This window comes from Hemicordylus capensis, chromosome 4, assembly GCF_027244095.1.
Source record: "Hemicordylus capensis ecotype Gifberg chromosome 4, rHemCap1.1.pri, whole genome shotgun sequence".
NCBI lineage: Eukaryota > Metazoa > Chordata > Lepidosauria > Squamata > Cordylidae > Hemicordylus > Hemicordylus capensis.
This window is the reverse complement of record NC_069660.1, coordinates 159,517,003-159,537,631: the sequence shown is the minus strand read 5'-3', so window position 1 is coordinate 159,537,631 and position 20,629 is coordinate 159,517,003. Positions and strand designations below refer to the sequence as shown.

The window sequence follows — 20,629 nt, the reverse complement described above, 5'->3', positions numbered from 1 at the left end:
ACTTTAGGAGGAAGGCCAGACAGGGTCAAAAAAATAATTTGGAGGGGCTTAGGGGCCAAAAAAAAGGCAGCTGATTTGGAGGAGGCGGGGGGGGGGGGGAGTTTGTTTTCAAAAAAGGAAGCCAATTGGGGGGAAAGGAAGACTTTTTGATATGGGGGGGGAAGCCAATCGAAGTGAGGGGGAGGGTGTCCTTTTAGAATTTGGGAGTCAACCACCAAGCCAATTGGGGAGATGGGCCTGGGAGGGTTTTTTTAAAAAAAATAGGGGGTTAAAGGGTGGAACCCCGGTGTGGGAGGGTGGCACGGGCAGTTGGGTAGAGTAGTTGTGGTGTGGGTGGCAAGTTTTTAACTTTTTGGGGGGGGGGATGGATGGGGGGAGGGCACAGCACCTACCGGGGGTGGGGGAGGGACGCAGTCAATGCTTGGGAACCTGCAGATCAAAGGAGGAAACCCTTATTTAGTGAACTGGAACACAAAGTGTGGGTTCTGGGGGGTGGTTCTCAAGTAATGCTCCTGTGGGGGGAGCATCAAACTCAATGCAGCCTATTTAGTGACTCTAAATTGCACACAACCAAAACCAGAACCCAGTCACACCTACACAGAGGTTGAACCCACCCACTCTGTGATTCTGCCCACCCAATGCCATGGCAAGCAAGCAGCAGCAAACACTTGATGGCAGCCTCATGGATTGAACATCATGATCATCATCATATGTGTGTATTGGCCCAGCATGTAGTGGCAGCATCAGAGCCCAGGACCCCACTCAGACTGCCCCAGAGGCAAGGAAGCACTCTGGCATGGCATGGGCCCAGCATGTAGTGGCAGCATCAGAACCCAGGACCCCACTCAGACTGCCCCAGAGGCAAGGAAGCACTCTGGAAGGCACCTGTTCAAAAACCAACTGCAAGACGCATGCAATGCAACGCAACACACAGCAGCAATTTCTTTATTGGGCATGAAGACACAAGTTACAACAGTACATCTCCTCTCCAAGGTTCCCTCCCTCCTCCCCACACCCAAATGCATTTCAGAATAGGGGTGTCCCTATTTAAAACCGCCAGCTAGGGAGAGAAAGGGGCAACAAAAGGTGCACAATCGCACACGCACTAACCCCTCTTCTTCCAGTCCTTCTCCTGCCGCTCACTGCTGGTCACGGATGCGTCGCCGCCAGCCAGCCACCCTGGGCTGGGACACAGCAGGGCGGCCGCATGAGGCACACAGGCAACCGGGGTAGTTCAACGATGGAGGGGCAGAAGTGAGGAGACAACACTATTTGTGTCGCTCAACTCACCCCCAAGCAGAGACAAAATCAACCAAAAACTATCAAAAGAAAAAAAAAAACCGATGGCAGCCGCCAGGTGGGTAGGCTACTGTGTGTGGCTGCAGCTGTGGGAGAGGAGGTGGAAAGTGAAGGGGAGCAGAGAGAGAAAAGACTAAGAGAGAGAGAAAAGAGAGGGGGGGCAGGGACAAAGAGAAAGAGAGGAGAGAGAGAGAAAAGAAAGAGAGAGAGAGGAGAAAGAGAGATGATAGAGAGAAAGAGGAGAGAGGAGGAGCGCAGCGCAGCAGGGAGGGGGGATTCAGGTGTGGGGGAGGACAGCAGTAGCAGCGGTCCAAAGAGGTGGGGGGAGCAGAGAGGGTGTGTGTGGTTGGGGGCTAGTGTGTGGCAGGGGGCCTGGGGTAAGTGGAGAGAGTCAGGGGCAAGGAGAAAAAGAGGTGGGGTGGGGGGAGCAGAGAGGGTGTGTGTGGTTGGGGGCTAGTGTGTGGCAGGGGGCCTGGGGTAAGTGGAGAGAGTCAGGGGCAAGGAGAAAAAAGGTTTGGGGTGGGGGGAGCAGAGAGGGTGTGTGTGGTTGGGGGATAGTGTGTGGCAGGGGGCCTGGGGTAAGTGGAGAGAGTCAGGGGCAAGGAGAAAAAGAGGTGGGGTGGGGGGAGCAGAGAGGGTGTGTGTGGTTGGGGGCTAGTGTGTGGCAGGGGGCCTGGGGTAAGTGGAGAGAGTCAGGGGCAAGGAGAAAAAAGGGTTGGGGTGGGGGGAGCAGAGAGGGTGTGTGTGGTTGGGGGCTAGTGTGTGGCAGGGGGCCTGGGGTAAGTGGAGAGAGTCAGGGGCAAGGAGAAAAAGAGGTGGGGTGGGGGGAGCAGAGAGGGTGTGTGTGGTTGGGGGCTAGTGTGTGGCAGGGGGCCTGGGGTAAGTGGAGAGAGTCAGGGGCAAGGAGAAAAAAGGGTTGGGGTGGGGGGAGCAGAGAGGGTGTGTGTGGTTGGGGGCTAGTGTGTGGCAGGGGGGTGTTGGGGGGAAGGGGAGGGGGCAACAACAAACAGCAAAGGAGAAACTGGAACAACTCGGGCAGCAGCAGTGATTAGGCTGGATGGGGTGGTTGGGGGAGGAGCTGGGCCTGGGCTAGGGTCTGGGAGGAGGGAGGGGGGGCAGGCAGGGAGGAGGAGGAGGAGGAGGGGAGCAAAATATATAAAGCAATATACATCAAGAGAACACAAGCCAGAAGTTTAAAAAAAAAACAATGAAAAGAAAGACTCTAACCAGCAGAAAAAACTTGGGTATGGGGGTGTGGGGAGGGGGAACCAAACACAGACTCTGAGGGGGGCCACTAAGTGAACAGAGACAATGAAACCACAATTGGTGCAAATTAATAATAGCAAATAAATAAGTGGGACTGCAAGCAAAGAAAACTGGACTCTGGGTAGCAGCAGCGAAGGCTGGATGGGGTGGTGGGGGGAGGAGCTGGGCCTGGGCTAGGGTCTGGGAGGAGGGAGGGTGGGGGGGCAGGCAGGAGGAGGAGGAGGAGGGGAGCAAAATATATATCAAGAGAACACAAGCCAGAAGTTTTAAAAAAAAACAATCAAAAGAAAGACTCTTTTTTTCTAAACCAAAAACCACCAAGAAGAAGAAACTCGTGGGTGGGAGGGGGAACCAAACACACAGACTCTGAGGGGGCCCACTAAGTGAACAGAGACAATGAAAGCACAATTGCTGCAAATTAATAATAGCAAATGAATAAGTGGAACTGCAAGCAAAGAAAACTGGACTCTGTTTGGCAGCAGCAAATTTGGGAGAAGGCTGGATGGGGTGGGGTTGGGGTGGGGTGTGGTTTGGACTTGGAGGGGCAAGTTGGGAGCAGGGAACCAAAACTGATTATATGGGACAACAAGAAACAACAACAGAATCCTCTGGGGGTGGGGGGGAGGGATTCAGGGAACCAACTCGCAGGGCAGCAGCAGAAACAAACAAAATGGTACAATTTAAGCAAAACCAGCAAGCAATATATAAATGAAACCAATGGAATGCAATGTGAAAATCAAAAAGTTGAACAAAAACAAGGCAGGACAAAGAGCAATAATTAATGGAAGAACTTTTAAAGCAATGAGGATGCAGTGGGTGGGAGTGGGGGAGGGTAGGCCCAAAGGATGAGAAGGGAAAGGGGGGGAGGGGGGGAGAAAAGCAGACAGACAAGGAACAGGGAAAATTGGGGGAAATTAAGAAGAAAGTAAAGTGAAGTAACACACAGTACAAACAAGAGAGAGACAGAGAGAGGAGACACACAGAGAGTCACAAAGGGCAGGTGGACAAAGGATTAGAGCACACACAGAGAGACACAGGACACAGTCAGGGAGGACTCACAGAGACACCAGAGCAGCCAGCAAAGGGCAAGCAGGTCTCAGAGATGATCCCACAACTGCAGCCAAGAGAAGTTTCCAGAGAAGAGGCTTGGGTTTATATAGGTTTGAAATTCCCTCCTTTGGGAGCCCCCACCTTTGCACTCCCCCCACGGCCAACAGGGTGCCAGCTCTCAACAGTGCAACAGCCAAGCAGCCTACCAGACCAAAGGACTCATTCTGGCCAATCAAGGATCAATAGCGCAGCCAATACAATGCCTGGAAATAGCATCACAAAATGGATGCAAGGAGGAGCAAAAGTTTCGGGAAGGAGACACAAAATGGAGGACACACTTTAAAGTTTCAAGAGACACTCCAGAGACTCAATGGCACTCCCGGACCGGTTCGGGAAACCCGAGCCGGTTCGGTACCGAACCGGCTCGAATTCGGTCCGGCTCGGTCCCAGAAGGGCCCGATTCGGTCCGGGATCGAGCCGCCGGATCCGGACCGGTTCGGGACGAACCGGTTCGGATCCGGACCGAACCGCACATCCCTACACTACAATAGACCAAGGAGGGTCTACAGGTCTTTCAAGAGACCAAGAGCACTCTGACACAGACGTCAGTGTTACAGAGTCTCGATTTCAGGGATCCCTTTGTGGTACAGACTGATGCCTTGGCAACGGGCCTGGGCACTGTCCTCTCTCAGTAGTTCAAAGGGGAGGAACACCCTGTCCAATACCTGAGCCATAAACTAAAACCCACCGAGAGAAACTACTCGACAGTAGTGACGAAGCTCTGGCAGTCAAATGGGTAGCAGAAACCCTACAATATTACCTCACAGATAATCCCTTCCTCCTGGTGACCGATCATGAACCCCTACAGTGGCTCCATCGGATGAAAAACACCAATGCGAGAATAATGAGATGGTATCGATCTTTATCCCTCCCCCACCAAGTCCTGCTATGCTGCCTCATCGTGGCGGTGTGTGTGTGGGGGGGGGGTGTTCCTAGGTGGGATGAGCGAAGTACGCCAGGAGGTATACTCCCAGTAGGGTCACCCAAAGTGCAAAGGTCATCCCAGCTGCCCAGCTAAAGCAAGCAGGCACCTTTATTGGGCAGCAGCAATATAGGAAGGTGCTGGGGGTGGACGATCACTTCAGTGACAATGGAAAAGGCATCATTTCATACTACGTGGGAGAAGGCAATGGTAAATAATTCCTGTATTTTACCAATAAAACCACACGAATAGACAAAATGGAATGGTTGTTGATGTAGTGCCAGATGATGGGCCCCTCAGGTCGGATGGCTCTCAACATGCTACTGAGGAAGAGCTGAGGATCTCTCAGAGTACTGATGGTGTTTATGACACGGTTAGACTAAAGCCTTTTGGACATCTAGCAGTTGATTTTGCTGTGTGGGAAAAGAAAATCCAAACCTGCAAAGACAGAATTACAATGGATACGTGGAACGTAAGAAGCATTAATATGGATGGACTCGATTACGACTCAATTACGACAGCAATGAATGCACCACTGAGAAATCTTAGAGGCCAAGTTGAAGACAGATCATCCTGGAGAGAATCTATCTATGTGGTTGCTAAGAGTCGACACTGACTTGGCAGCACTTTATCTATCTATCTATCTATCTATCTATCTATCTATCTATCTATCTATCTATCTATCTATCTATCTTGATTACCCTTCAGGTTCACCATAATACACTGAAGAGGAGTCTACAACCAAAACACCGACTTCTTCTCGTGAACCTTCAAGGGCCTGACCACAACGAAGTTTCAGGGGTGGGTGTCCAGTGGGTACTGGGTTCGAAGGAGTTGTGGTGGGAGCAACGGAGGCTGCAATGAGGCAAGGTGGGAGGGGAAGAGCTCGCATCATTAGACAGACAGCCAGGAAGCCCAGAGCTTGGGAGGTTCTCGCCAGGGCACCTCTCGATACCATCAGAGAGGCGACTCATGGAAAGGGGCGGGAACAGGCGGGAACATGCAAGGGAAGAGTGAATGAGGGGGACAGAGGCAGCTGCTTGTAAAGGGAGGGGGAAAGAGTTAATAAAGCAGGGCGGGGGTTGCTCAGCATGCCAACAGCTATTTAAGATGTGGACTGCCAGTGGTGAGGAGGCAAGCAGGGAGAGTGGTGGAGTCCTCGGCAGAAAGAGAGGTGGCCACAGTGACCCCACAAGTCTGGAGAAGGAGGAATCGGGTGATGGTGAACCTTCTCCCCTCTGAACTCTGAGGCCTTGCAGCAGGAGGTAAGGCACACAGGAGCCCAGGTCATGACACTATCCCACCCTTCCAAGAATTTCAGGGCAGTGTATGAGGTTCCCCCTTCCCACTGCAATTTGAAGTAGGCAGTGCATTATCAGTGAGAACTAGGCCTCAAAGCTACCTTCTCAATGGCTGAAAAACATGAGAGGTTTTATCATCAATAATACTATTTAAAGAGAAGGCAGGTGACATCACACCTCCACCACCAAGAAAGCCTACTTAACCTACTCCCTTGGAACCTCAAGCTGGGGGGCTATGAAAGCTCATGCCACAACTGTTCACTGTAAATCACCCAGAGATGAATGTTTGGATACAAATTTGATAGTTAGACAGATAGATAGATAAGCAGCAGCAGCTGCTGCTGCTGCTACTACCGCTACTACTACCACCATCAACACTACTATGACGATGATGAATATTTATATATCGCTCTTCAACCAAAGTTCTCAAAGCGTTTTACACAGAAAAATAAATACATGAAGATGGTCGCCTGTCCCCAAAGGGCTCACAATCTAAAAAGAAACAAGGCAGACACCAGCAACAGCCACTGGAGGGAAGCTGTGCTGGGGTTGGGTAGGACCAGTTGCTCTCCCTCTGCTAAATATAAGTATAAATAAATATAAATATAAGTGCTAAATATAAGTACTAAATAAGTATAATAGTATATAAATATATTTATATAATATATATTTATATTATATAAATATATACTTTAAGAGGTGTCTCTTTGCTCAGTTAGCAGAAAACAAACAGTATTTTTTGACCACATACTATTGACTCATCCATTTGGCCTGACATTGGCTCAGTTTGATTTTCCGTTTCATGACCCAAAAGCAACCACGCTGCACCTGTTCCAATCAGTACCAAATCCTACATTCTACAAAACCTGTTTATGCCCCATTCCCTGAGAGCATTCACATTTTTGACCCGTCAAGTTTTATGCTTTACTCTTGGGCCTGTACTAGGGTTGTCAACCCTGTAGGATTGGCCTGGAATCTTCAGGAATCAGCCTACATCTCTTGGTGTCTATTGAAAGCAATCCTGGAGATTCTAATGGCTTGATAGAGTGGAAAAACATGGGGGTTGGGGGGTTAGAAAACAGATCTCCAGGAAAAGCTTCAGTCAGAGTTGGCAACTGTTAGGTCAGCTACTGACAGAAGCAGGAACAGGTATTGAGACTGTCCACTGCTGTCTTGTGAACATGCAATCAGGGAAAACAATCATTACTATGAGTTTGGCCTAAGTATTGTCTGTCTTATACATTTTTGCCTGGGGCAAAATGCATAAGAGAGGGAGAATATGTTAGGGGCACCCCAACATTCAACCCAGAGCTACCAACCCAGAACTATATGGAATTCAGGCCTGTGTCTAGTTCCATTTTATTACAGGAATTAATACCTGGACTCAGGGTGAATTGACACCCCAGATCTCAACTGGTCTGTGAAGGAAGAGGCGATCCAGCATTGTATTGTGAAATGGGTACTCAAGGAAGCACAAAAGCTAGGCCCAAACAATCCAAATGCTAAAATGTGACTCACTATCAAATAATGTCTGTGGAAGAGGCCAGAGGCTGATCTCCCCTTTTCTGTTGCAATAAGTCTATGTTAATCTTTGTCAATGATTGACTCAATTGCTCTTTATAGAAATTCAACATAGGTAAATGCATACAAAGAAAACACCTATAGACTTTAATTCTTACTTTACTTGCACTTTAACACCTTTTGGGATCAGACTAGCAAAATCTGGGACAAGAGAAGATGCCCATTTGCAGCTCAGAGATGCAGATTTGCTTTGGGCAATGTCCCCCCCCTTCTAAGGGCACAGTTTACAGAAGATGAGATTCAGATCTCTCTGAACTGGCCAATATCCTGAATAATTAAAAGACATTATCCAGAAGGTAACAGCATTGTCACCCCTTTTGGGGGACCCAGGAAAAGATGAGGAGATTTGAATAGACTCTATGAGAGATCAAAGGAAAATACAACTATAAAGAACAGGTTTACTGGACAGAGAGCCAGCAATCTTGTGCCTACCTGCAAGATCTGCTCATGAGCAATCCCAGTGTTTGCTGCTAAGCTGCGGGGCAACAAGCAGGAACTCTGTCCATGGACAGGAACTGTCTGTGACTTCCACTGAGCAGTGGGAAGTCAAGACTTCCCCAGCCATGGTGCTCTGACTCTCAGCTGTGCTCTGAGCAAACTGCATGCTTGATCCAAAAGCTCCTGTCTCCAGCCAGAAGCCTCGATCCTTCAGCTGAAAGATCCACCGCTCTCAAGCCTCTGATCCTGGTAATATGCTGCCTCTACAAGCCTTGGATCCCTCCATCTTTTCCCCTTCTTCTCCTTCCCCCTCGTCCCTCTACTAATTCTTGATCTCCCCAAACCATGCCAGCCCTCAGCCTTCCTTACCTCCCCCCACTTTTTCCATCTATATCTGAATTATATTAGGCTTTAGGAAGATTTAACACACACACATATGTTAGTTAGGAACACTGGTTGAATACTGGTGCTGGCTAGGGTTGAAATACTGTTAGTAATATTGATAGAGTGTTCTGCTTTCTGCTCAGTTAGATTGATGTTGTCATTCTTTTATACTCAATAAAGCCCGTTGAATCATTTAGGATTGGTTTGATCTCCTTTCTTCCTTGCACCCAGATCCTACATGGTCACTATATAAAAGAACTTGGTCACTAGGTGACACTATGAGACAGCCCTAATTTTATATGCTAGCTAATGAGCATATTTAGCATATAAATCAGGCCTGGACCACAACACAACCTAGCCTGAACACTCCCAAGTACAACCATATAAACATACAGCCACAAATATAGGCATGCTTCATCCATACTAAAATCTGACTTGGTGTAGAAATAGCAAGTCTACCAGCATATTTAATATCCTCATAGCTGGGAGTATATTATTCATTCATTCGATTTATATACCGCCCTTCCAAAGTGGCTCAGTGCAGTTTACAACAAGGTAAAAATAATTCAAACCAGTTAACAGTTAAAATCAAAACTATAAAAACAGAATAAAACTAATTCAACAATTCAACAGCTAAAAAACCCTGGAGAACCAGGGCAACCATTTAAAACAATTTTAAAACAATTTTTCAGTCATTTAAAATCCTGGAAGGCCAGGCCAAACAGATAGGTTTTAAGGGCTCTCCTGAAGGACAGTAATGATCCTGAATGATAGATTTCTGCTGGGAGTGCATTCCACAGCCCAGGAGCAGCTACAGAGAAGGCTCGCCTCTGAGTCGCCACCAAATGAACCGGTGGTAACTTGGGATAGACCTCTTCAGATGACCTTAACGTGCGGTGGGGATCATACAGAAAAAGGAGCTCTCTAAGATAACTAGTCACAACTCCCTAGTTACGTGGTAAAGATGCAGCCTTCATATTTCTGAATGGTGGACAGTTTTAACCAACATAGGCAGCAAGGTGAACTCGCTCTGTTCACAGGCACTCTTCAGGTACTTTTTAGCAGAGGCCCTGGCTGAATCCCTATTACATAGCATGCTTAGCCTATCTATTAATTCTTTCTTATGTCTATTTACTTACTAGTCATTCCAAATGGGTTTCCAGTTGTCAAGAAGGCTCCTTCACTATCACACTCTTATGGGCATACCATAATTATAATGCCCAGATCTATTTAGGCCTTTTCTTAATTTTGTTTAATGTTCTAAAGAGCTTTTGTTCTCTCTGACAGTTTCTACCTTCTTCATTCTGGAATACAGCTTGCAGTTGCATTCCTAGCTGCTTGTTTCATCTCTTCCCATAACTCATTCAGATGCTGTTCCTTCCCAGAGCATTGTCAGTTTTTGAAATGTAGTTTTCCCGTAGCATGGTCGTAGCATGGAATCACTTTGGGGTAACTGTTGCTCAATGCTCATAATGAGTTTTCCCCCCAGGCTCCCAAAATAAAATACAATTCTTATTCAAATAGGAAACATAAGTTCCAGACTTCAGATGTGTATAGTTTCTCTTTGTTTTGTATTAGATCTTCAACTTTTTCATGCAGTGGATTACCAATGTGGTAGGAAATTTATGCATAAATTTGTCTAAGTTTTTTTTTTTGATAATACATGACTGAAACTGAAAATGTAGCTATCATTACCTCAATTCAGAGAGCTCCTTCCATCCTTCCCCCCGTCTCTCACTTTCTGTCCCAAGTCCATTGCTTTCACTGGCCCCTCAGACTCCTTTCTTCGGCTCTTGGCTTTTTACTCCCTTCCTTTCTCCCTGCCAGTCATCCTTTCCTGGACCCCACTCCTTTGGTCGGCTGCCCCTCCTCCTTCCCTAGGCCCCTGCCTTGCGTATATCTGTGTTTCCTTCAATGTTACTCTGTTCTTTTTTCATTGTGTCCTCTCTTCCTTCACCTCTCCTTTTCTCAGGCTCCAGTTTCTCAGTCCACAGTCTGTGCTCCCCCCCCAATTGAATTTTTATTGGTTTTAACAGTAATAATATTCATTCATAACAAACATAATAAACAGAAGTGGACTTCCCGCGCATCTCTCTTCGTTAAACATCAGCTATAAAATTTACCCTTGCTATAATAATAATTCAAAACATAAATTTAAACCCTTACAAACACAATTAGTCTACCCAACCTGCATTCCCCCCCCCCCTTTTCCTCTCTAAAATTCAAATCCAGCTGTAAGGTCCATAGTAGGAAAATAGTTTTTTAGATACACCAAAAATGGTTTCCAATCTTCTTTGAAACATTCTAAATTTTTTATCAGCCAATCTTCTTTTGAAGGCAGTTCATTACTCTTCCATTTTTGTGCGTATATTATTCTGGCCACCGTAGAAGCATACATGAAGAATGTTAAATTATTTGTAGAAATTAAACCTTGTGTTATTCCGAGTAGGAAGGATTCTGACTTCTTAGGAAATGTCATTTTAAATATTTTCTTTAACTCATTATATATCATATCCCAATAGGCCTTAGCCTTCCCACAGGTCCACCACATATGAAAAAAAGTACCTTCAGAATGTCCACACTTCCAAAATTTGTTTGAAACATTTTTATACATTAATGCCAATTTTTTTGGTGTCAAGTACCATCTATACATCATTTTATAATAATTTTCTTTTAAAGCATAGCATGCAGTAAATTTTAAATCAGTTTTCCATAACTTTTCCCAGGCTGCCATTTCTATATTACGCCCCACAGCTTGAGCCCACTTTATCATGGTCGTTTTAACCACTTCCTCTCTTGTCTCCTCCAAAAGTAACAGTTTATACATTTTAGAAACTAATTTTTCATCATTTTGACATAATTCCTTCTCAAAACTTGAAATCTGGTCCTCAAATCCAACATTAAAGTCTTTCTTATATATCTCATTTAACTGATAATACTGAAACCAATCTCTAACCAAATTTTGTATTTCAGTTAAACTTTTTAACTTACAATCCTTGTCTTGAAAATGTAACATATCCCTACAGGTACCCCAACACATTTGCATATTTACTTCTTTGCGTGATAAAGCTTCAATCGGAGATATCCATAACGGAGTTTTAGGTTCCAGCCAATTTTTATATTTTAACCACACCCTCATTAAACTCCTTCTCACATAGTGATTCAAAAAGTCTTTGTGTATTTTACTTTTTTCATACCACAGATATGCATGCCATCCAAACCTTCTATCAAATCCTTCCAAGTCCAGAATTCTAGGGTTTCTTAATGTTATCCATTCTTTTAGCCATGTCAAACAAACAGCATCAAAGTACAACCTTAAGTCTGGCAGGGTAAGACCACCTCTTTCCCTTGCATCTGTTAAATTCTTAAAATTAATTCTTGGTCTTTCCCCCTGCCAAACAAACTTAATTATGTCCTTCTGCCATTGCTTAAAACAAGTTAAAGTGTTAATTATGGGAATAGTCTGAAAGAGAAATAACATTTTAGGCAAAACATTCATTTTCACCACTGAAATCTTTGTAGATCAATTTTCACTGTATTCCATATTTTAACATAATTGTTTGTGAACAACAGAGAATTGTTATTTGATAACCAGACCCCCCAAATATTTAATTTTCTTCTCCACTTTCAACTCACTTATTTCGGAGAATCTGTCCTTGGATTTCTGATCCATATTTTTAGTCAAAACTTTTGTTTTAGTCTTATTTATATAAAATCCAGCCAATTGGCCAAATTGTTGTATTTTATCCAAAAGCCTTTCAATCTTGTCCATTGGATTTTCTAAGAAGAGCACAACATCGTCTGCAAAGGCTCTCAACTTGAAGTCTTGTTTCCCAATTTTGGGACCATGTAATTTGTCATCTTCTCTGATACTTCTACAAAGCACTTCTAGAACCAGTATAAAAAGCAGTGGGGAAAGTGGACATCCGTGTCTGGTCCCTTTTTGTATTACACAATTATCTGATAATTCCCCAGTTCTGTGCTTTTTATTTCGTTCAGCTGCCCTGACACTGGGCTCCCTCCCTGTCACCATGGTCTCTCTTTGCTGCTCAGTCTGTCTATGACATCACCATTACTAAGCCTCAGTGACATCAACACTGCTCAGCCAATCAGTGTAAGAGAGCACATAATCACCACAAAATTGCTCTGTGCATTCTAATACAACTTAGAGTAAATCCTTTGTGCTAGGGAAATGAATCCATCCACTCCATTCCTTCTTTCATTTAATTTTTAATTTTCAACAGCTGTTTCTACATGGTCAGTGAGCCAGTGTGGTGTAGTGGTTAGAGTGCTTGGACTAGGACTGGGGAGACCCAAGTTCAAATCCCATTCAGCCATGATACTAGCTGGGTCACTCTGGGCCAGTCACTTCTCTCTTAGCCTAGCCTACTTCACAGGGTTGTTGTGAAAGATAAACTTAAGTATGTAGTACACCACTCTAGGCTCCTTGGAGGAAGAGTGGGAAATAAATGTAATAATAATAATAATAATTAATAATAATCCATAGGGGCCACAGAAATCACCATCAGCCAGTTACAAAAAGCAACTTTACTGGGAACAGCCTATATTCTGCAACGATATCTATAACAGCAACAACATTGACAATAAAATTTAACCATCCCAGGTCCTTGGGAAGGACTCGATGTCTGGATAAAACAAACCAGTCAATAACACCTGTCTGACTGTGTAAATAAATAAATAAAAAGGCGTGGTGCAAATAAATATGCACCTCATCCAAATGCCCAGATGGGGGTGTTTAATGAGATATTCTGAAAGCAGACCCCACCACTGAACCTCTAATTGCTTCTTAAATTGCCCCAAGATTACCAAGCAGACTGTTGTCTGACATGAAATCTGACATTTTAATCTCTATTATTTCTCTTTAAGATTTTGTGCACCCCCTACAGATTCAGGGAAACCCTTTACATTCAGAGGTCCCCTCCCCTCTCATTTTCTTAAGAAGAGCACTTCTAAATATCAAGCTTGCGCAGAAATAGAGATGTTAGTGTGATTTGTTACATATTCCAGTAGTCTAATCTGTACTTAAATGAATATTTGGAAGGGGAAAAGTCACTCAAATTCTCAAATTTTGAACATCTGCTGGATTTTGGAAGTGTGACAATGTCTGCTTTTGCTATAGATTTGGAGTATTTCATAAAAGCATAAGAGGCACTTACTGCTCTCAGTTTGCTCTTAGACTGCATACTCAGCAGATTTCCCATACTGTTAATGGCTCATCTACCCAAGTACCAGCAGGACTGGCACAGGAATTCCCAAGCCTAAGAGCCTCACATCAAAAGCTTCATGTGGCCAAGAGATGCTCTTACCCCTGGACTTCTGGGCCGAAGCCCAGGCCCTCCACACCACCTGCCCCCACAATCCTCTTCAGTCTGTCTCAGGTGGTGTGGTTGCCATGCTGCTGGTGTGACTGTGACCTATGCTGGGCAGCTGAGCATGACCTCTGCATTAGAGACAGAGGAGGGAATGAGGAAAGAAATATATGGATCGGAATATATTATGTTGGGTGTTGAAATGTTTCTGCTAATGCATATTTGCATAAATATACCCATTCTTTATTCTTACATTTTCATGAGTTCAGTTATTTGTGCCCTCAAGAACCCTTGTGTTAAAAATACTGTGTGTGTGTGTGTGTGTGTGTGTGTGTGTGATGCTTAACTTGCAGCAGGGATGGGGGTGGTGGTCTCCAAAGGCCTTTAGGCTGAGTCTCCAAGATTACCTAGGTGCCGCTCTGAATAGATACATCCCTCCTTGCTCTCACTTTCCCTAGCACAGCCTCCCGATAAACTCCAGTACTGCCACTTCTCTCTCTTCTCCTCCCAGCCTACAGTTCTTCCTGTCTAATGTCAGCACAGAGCATATTCTACTGGCAAGCTTCCACCCCACCTTCAAATCCAATGGACCATGTGCCGTTACATCTACAGAATTCTCCTCTTGAGCCCAGAATAGGGTTCAGACAAAGAAGTGATGGGAAGGGCTCATCCTCACCTTACTGTGCTTCCTAAGGCAAGAAAATAATTGCTAGACCCAGTAGAGTATATGCTTTGCATACCCATGGTCTTCAATTCATCATTTAAACGGATCTGAGGTAGAAGCTACACAGAAGCTACAATCTAAATGTGAAATCTACATTTCTGGAGACACTGCCACTCTTCTCTGCTGAAATCCCAACTGGATTTATACTGATGTTGATTCTTGGGGAACATCACAAGAGCTGGGATTCTACTTTTAATTTCATTGTTGGTTGATAAGTTTTTGACTGGGGTAGCAGGGTCATGATACCTGGCAACACATTGAGGCTATTTGCATGAGCATGCAAAACCAGGCTAAGGGAGCCCAGCCTCGTTTTGCACACTCATGTGAACTGCCGGGATTGAGCCCGATCCTGGTGGCTACACGGCAGCAAACCCGCCTCTGAAGCCTCCCTCCTCAATGAGGTTAAGGGAGCAAGTGCTCCCGTGACCTTATTTTTTCAATCATTTTTTCAATCACACCCCCTGATCCTGGGAGCTGCAGCGGGAGCTGCTATTCATCAGGGAGGTCGATCTCCCAGCCCAGAGTTGAAGAGCTGCTTGTCTGCGGGAACTGTGAGTCAAACCCACCCTCCCCACAGACCTCCACGGAGACCTTTTCATTGATCGTGAGAAAAGCTCCAATGCCAGACAGGGAAGGTGGAAGAGACAGTGGTATCTTCAGTTTCCATTAATGCAGCTTTTCAGGACAGCTTTTCTTCCCACCGAGACCTCTGAGCTGACCCCTGAGCACTGAGGAACCAAGTTGTACTCCAGAGTTATTTTTTTCTTTTAGGGAGTGCATGATTGTTAGGAAATATATACCTAACTATTTCAGAATGTCCCTGTTCCATAAAATACTTAGGCATTTCTGGCACCATAAATTCCTATTGAACAGACACACTGACTCCTATAAACTCCCAGTACTTCTAAAATGAAAAGCTCCCTCCCACAAGACAACTCATCGTTCTCCATAAAACATCACTGGCAGGCACCTGATCCGGACCATGATTATTCAGTTGTTCGTCCCACTACAGCAGGCCTTCACAACTCAAATACCTCGGTGGGCCGGAACCAAACGTGACTTGGTGTGGGGGCCCCGAGGTCTATTTCCATGTTACATTCTCCTTTATATGTTTGCATGCAACACACTCCCATGTGCATTCGTGTGTTGCATGCTGTGCATATGTTTGTGTTGATGCACGTGTTTCAATGTGTTGGTGCCTGTGTTTGCATTTGGGAAATGCAAAGCTCACCTTTCCGATACAAGGAAACTGCAGTTCCCATGCTCCCGGCAGGAAATTGTGTTTCTGAGCATGCTCAGAAGAGTTTTTTCAAGTTCAGGAAGTTTTTTTTCAAGGTAGTAGGAAGTGCTGCAGGGGGACAGAATCAGCCGTGATGGCAGCAAGCCTACTCCAATGGCAGACACGCGAAAAAGAAACTCCTGCTCAGTGGACGGGCAGGCAGGAAGATATGGGGAGCACATACACAGGGAGAAACAAAAGCTACCAAGAAGCAGCACTGCCAGTGGCAAGACTTACTCGACACCCACTTGCTCCCCAGCTGAGGCACTCAGAGATCATATTCCTGCTAGGCGGGCAGATATGGGGAGCACCCACTTGGGGGAAAACAGCCAGAAGCTGTTTCTGGCTATTGGAGCAGTTGACTGTAGCAGGCCTCGCTCACCCATTCACTCCTGCCCACTCACTCCTGCCAAGACGCGGGCGGGGGGGGCGGTATGGGGAGCTACAAACATACCTTTGGGGACATATTGGGGTGGCAAGGTATGAAAACAGCCCAGTGAGTCAGCAAAAACATGCCTGCAGGCCAGATTCAGCCTGCGGGCCATATGTTGTGCAGCTCTGCACTACAGCTTGCAATCCTAAGCAAAGTATGGTGGCCACTTTTATTATTCCCTGTTCCTGCACTTTTAACAGCCACCTGACATCACAGACAGCAGACCGAAGAATTGCCCTGCTAGGTTACACCAAAAGTCCCTCCAGCCTAACGTTCCTTTTTCAACGAGAAGCCTTTGGGAGCTTTCAAGCCAACCTAGGGCTGGAGTAGAAAGCTCTCGAGCCAGGACAGAACAGCCCACACTCTCTGTTTTGTTCCCTCACTCTGAAAATTCTCTCCTTCTCTAAGAAGGAGGCCAAACCTCTGGAACTACAGGTCAAACTCTAAGAGCTGGCAATCCTATTTAGCTACCAGGATGAATATCTATAAGAAGAACATAAGAAGAACCTTGCTGGATCAGGCCCAAAGCCTATATCTAGTCCAGCATCCTGTTTCCCACAGTGATCCACCAGGTCCTTCTATGAAGCCCACAAACAGATGAAGGCATTTCCCCTCTCCTGCTGTTGCTCCCTGCAGCTGGCCTCTGAACCTGGAGGTAGCCTATAGCCTTTAAGACTAGTAGCGATGGATGGGCTTGTCCTTCATGAACTTGTCTAAGATGCTTTTAAAGCCATCCAAGCTTGAAACATCACCATCACCACATTCTGTGGCAGAGAAGTCCTTAGCCTAATTATGTGCTATGTAATCTAGTCTTCAAGGCATAGAAATATGTGGTAGGAAAAACTTTACCTGCAACCTTTCAGCATGTTAGACTCACTGCTGTTAAAAGCATTGAAGCAGGATGTAAAACAAAAAACACCTAGAGACTAATCTCACTGAACTTAGTGGACTTGCTTCTGAGTAAATACAGTAAGGATCCAGGTATAGTGTACGTATGGCCCTCATTTCTGGCTGGATGACTTGTTCCTTATTATGGGCCAAGTCATTGTGACCACCAGTTTCATGTAATGGAATAGTTTCTTACAAGTAAATGAAGAGATAGAAAGCTATTATTTGAATGAACTGCATGTGGATGGCAGGCAGCAGGGGAGGAATCTCTCTGAGGAAAAGCTTTATATGTCAACACACACTGGTAAAAATAACCAAGATAAAAGTTATTTCCATCTACAGCACTTTTGGACATCACACCTTTTGTTCTGACATTTGACTGGTCCACTCTCTCTCTCCCTATTATTTTATTGAAATTGGATATAAAAGGAACATCAAGAATACATCAAAACAAACAAGAGTGACAAATGGTTCTAGGGGATGGGCCTTAGCTCAGTGGCAGGGCATTTGTTTTGTATGCAGATGGTCTTGGGTTCAGTCCCTCCCTGGCATCTCCTTTGTATCCAGAGGATACAACCGGGAAAGCTCCCTGCTTGGAACCCTGGAGAGTGGCTGCCTGGTCAGTGGAGAACCACAGCTTCAAATGTTCATAACAACCCATCCTCCCTCCTTCTTTGTTACAGACAACAGCAACACTCCACCTCATTTTCAATCACAGTGTCTCTGTGTCCGGGCAACTCTTTCTTTTTCTTTCAACAGCAGCACACTTGGCATCACTTACACCTCTTTAAAGAGGGAGGGGTTACTTGCTGAGAGAGGGAGAGAGAGAGATTTCTGGCACAGCACTCTTATATCTGGATTTCAAATGCAGGGTGGAGGAATACAAAAGAGGAAGGATGAGGGGATCATATTCCTGCAAGGAGCACTACTGCTGCTGCTGCTGCTACTACTAACTATTACTATTCCTGCACTAGCCAGGACCAGGAGATGGCTTCACACCACATCCAGCTCTGCTCCCAGGGGGCCACATGCAAATTACTGCTTCCAATGGAGATGTGCTCTCACTTCTCAGAGGGACTTGCCAGATTCCCCTCTCTTACCAAGTAGAGTGCACCTCTAGAGGCCCTTGCATAGTTTCTCCCAGATGGGAGCTGGGGGGGAATGTTCTCACTCCATGCGCTCTACTGCTCCTCTTCGTTCCCCAGTTCCAGTCTGACAGCCCAAAGTTCTGTCTGCTAGCCTCTCTCTGGCCCTGGTTTAGTTTTGCTCCTCCCGGAGCAAGTATTTAGCAATGTATAGTTTGCACACTGCTGCAGTGTTTCTCCCTTGTGATCTGCTGAAGAAGCCATCCTTGCTCTCCTCCACTTCTCCCTGCACTTTTGAGGCTGTTTCTCACTTCTTTCCTGACAGGCCAAGCAGGGTGTGTGGCAGAGCACACGATTCCTCTGAGGTCCATAAAAATGAGCATTTATGAATGAGAAATGAAGATGGTCCAAGACAAACTGGACCTCAGCGAGAGGTGAGTTTGGCAGGCTTTCCAGTGTACTCAGTTTCACAGGAATGCACCTTAGGAAGCCTCTTTCAGGAATCTGCAAAACACGCTGGTCCAGCTGTCCTTGTGTGTGCTTGTTGGCTGATGCCAAAACACCATCAGCCCTTAAGAGTCGTGGTGTGGTAATCCTGGATACTGCTGAAGCCACACTGTGATCTTTTGTACAAGATAAATGTAATGGACGGGTGTATCTATCACTTCTTTAAACTGGGTATCCTGTTTTGTCTTCACAAGAGATGTGTAGAGACAGTCACTGCCAAGAGCAACCTGCAGCGCTTAGTGGCTAAGCAGACACCTGATTCCAGGTCTCCCCAGGCCAAGCCTCGCACTCTCTCCACTAGATCAGACCAGCTCTTTTACTCAGAAGAGGTATTTGCGAGGCTCATGTATTTCTCAGAGCACAACCAACAGTAATTACCTTCTTGAAATCAACCGTTCTGGCACCTGGCAGGGCCAGGCCCTGGGGCTCAGATCGAGGGGAGAGAGCCCAGTGCGTTTTGGCTGGTCTGGGGTCAGAGCTTACTGCAGAAGCTGCCTGTTCACCTGAGATAAGTTGCAGTGGTGGGGGCGGAGGCTGAGAGGAACAGCCTCACTCCTTGCTTTTTGGACAACTGGCCCTTTCCCCCACCCCCAGCATGGGCGTAGCTATAATTGAGCAAAAGGGTTCAAAGAACATGGGCCCCCAGTTCCTGAGGGCCCTCCAGTTCCATCCCTCCCGATTTTCTTCATTATCTCTCTTACTCTGGGGGGCCGCCAGAGCGAGGGATGAACACAGGCCCCCTCTCCCCTAGCTATGCCCCTGCCCCCCCCAGTCAGTTGGCAATCCTAGTGGTGATGTTTTTAGTGTTGATTATGTATTTCATTGTTGCCCACCAGACTCAGTACAGCACCTTGCAATAAAATCAGAATGCACTGGAAAATCCAAGGCTGAAAACACTGAGTCCACTAGCTTTAAGGGGGCATCAACAATGTTCTCATGCCTGGGATAAAGATGGTTGTCCCTACCTCCAACCCCTTGTTTTCGCTACAAGACTGGTTTATTTGTTGGGGATCTAGTTCTGCAATGAGCAATTTTAAAGCACGTAATAGCGTTTGTTTTGTTATACTTCTATTCTGCTCTTCCTGCAAGGAGCAAAGAGCAGCTGACCTCAGACTCCCACACTGCATGATGGGCCAGAGCTGCCTATCGTCAGCAGTAGAGTGGCATCATGTGTTTTCTATGAATGTATGAATGACTGAATAGTGAGGGGTTTCAGAAGAAGTGATGACCTTAGATGAAAGATATTGATCTGTTTGTCTCAGTCTTGTAAATTGTCAGTCACCTAGAAGTAGCAGCAATGCTATCAGCAATTTTAGGTGATCACTATATAATATTCCTTTCCATTTCTGTCATGGTGTCTATGGAGATGTTTTTGTTAAGGATTTTCCACATTGTATGTTCCATTGTTCCATTAGTGAGGATGAAAGGAATAAGCCTTTGTTTATTGGTAGACAAAATGTCTTATTGATCTAATCAACAAATGTTCATTTATTCATATATATAGGCCCCATTCACACATAATGGGAAACCGGAGTTGAAGGGGCCTGAGGTTAAATTTTTAGTACATCCAAATGCGTGCAACCACAGTTTGGACAATAAAGCAACCTGAGGTTTCCCTCCCAAAGCTACAATTTGAACCTTTGTAGTGGGTTTCACCACTATTACCTGAGGTTAGGAGGTCCCAGTGTTACATCCAAATGTTGAAATGCTGCCCCACTGTGCTCTAGCCAGAGTTGAGGGAGGAAGCTCCTCCCTCTCTCTGGCTGTAATTGGCTGCTGGGGATGTCCTTCATTCCAGAAGGAAGCCCACACAGCCACTTCCCCCTCCCCTCTGCAGTCTCCCTGACTGCAGTATGGGTCCTGCTGATTATGTCCAAATGTGTGGGACAGGTAACCATTGGACTTGTGGTTCCACATTATGTGCAAATGTGGCCATTGTCAAAAAGAGGCAAATCTGCAAATGCCATAAGCTAAGAAAAGTCTGCAGCAGTGTTCCCTCTAACAGGGATTCCCAGTTGTTGTTGACTATGACTCCCATAATCCCCAGCCAAAGGCTATTGCAGCTGAGGATGCTGGGAATTG

The 20,629-nt window shown here is 45.8% G+C and overlaps 1 long non-coding RNA gene across 1 annotated transcript; it reads right to left on the bottom strand.

The window, feature by feature from the left end:
* Window positions 1-4,805: 4,805 nt before the first annotated feature.
* Window positions 4,806-12,337, bottom strand: LOC128324901 (uncharacterized). The gene is made up of 2 exons (XR_008307158.1): window positions 11,938-12,337; window positions 4,806-5,035 (listed from the first exon to the last, which is right to left on the bottom strand). It is a non-coding gene; the product is annotated as an uncharacterized LOC128324901 (long non-coding RNA).
* Window positions 12,338-20,629: the final 8,292 nt, after the last annotated feature.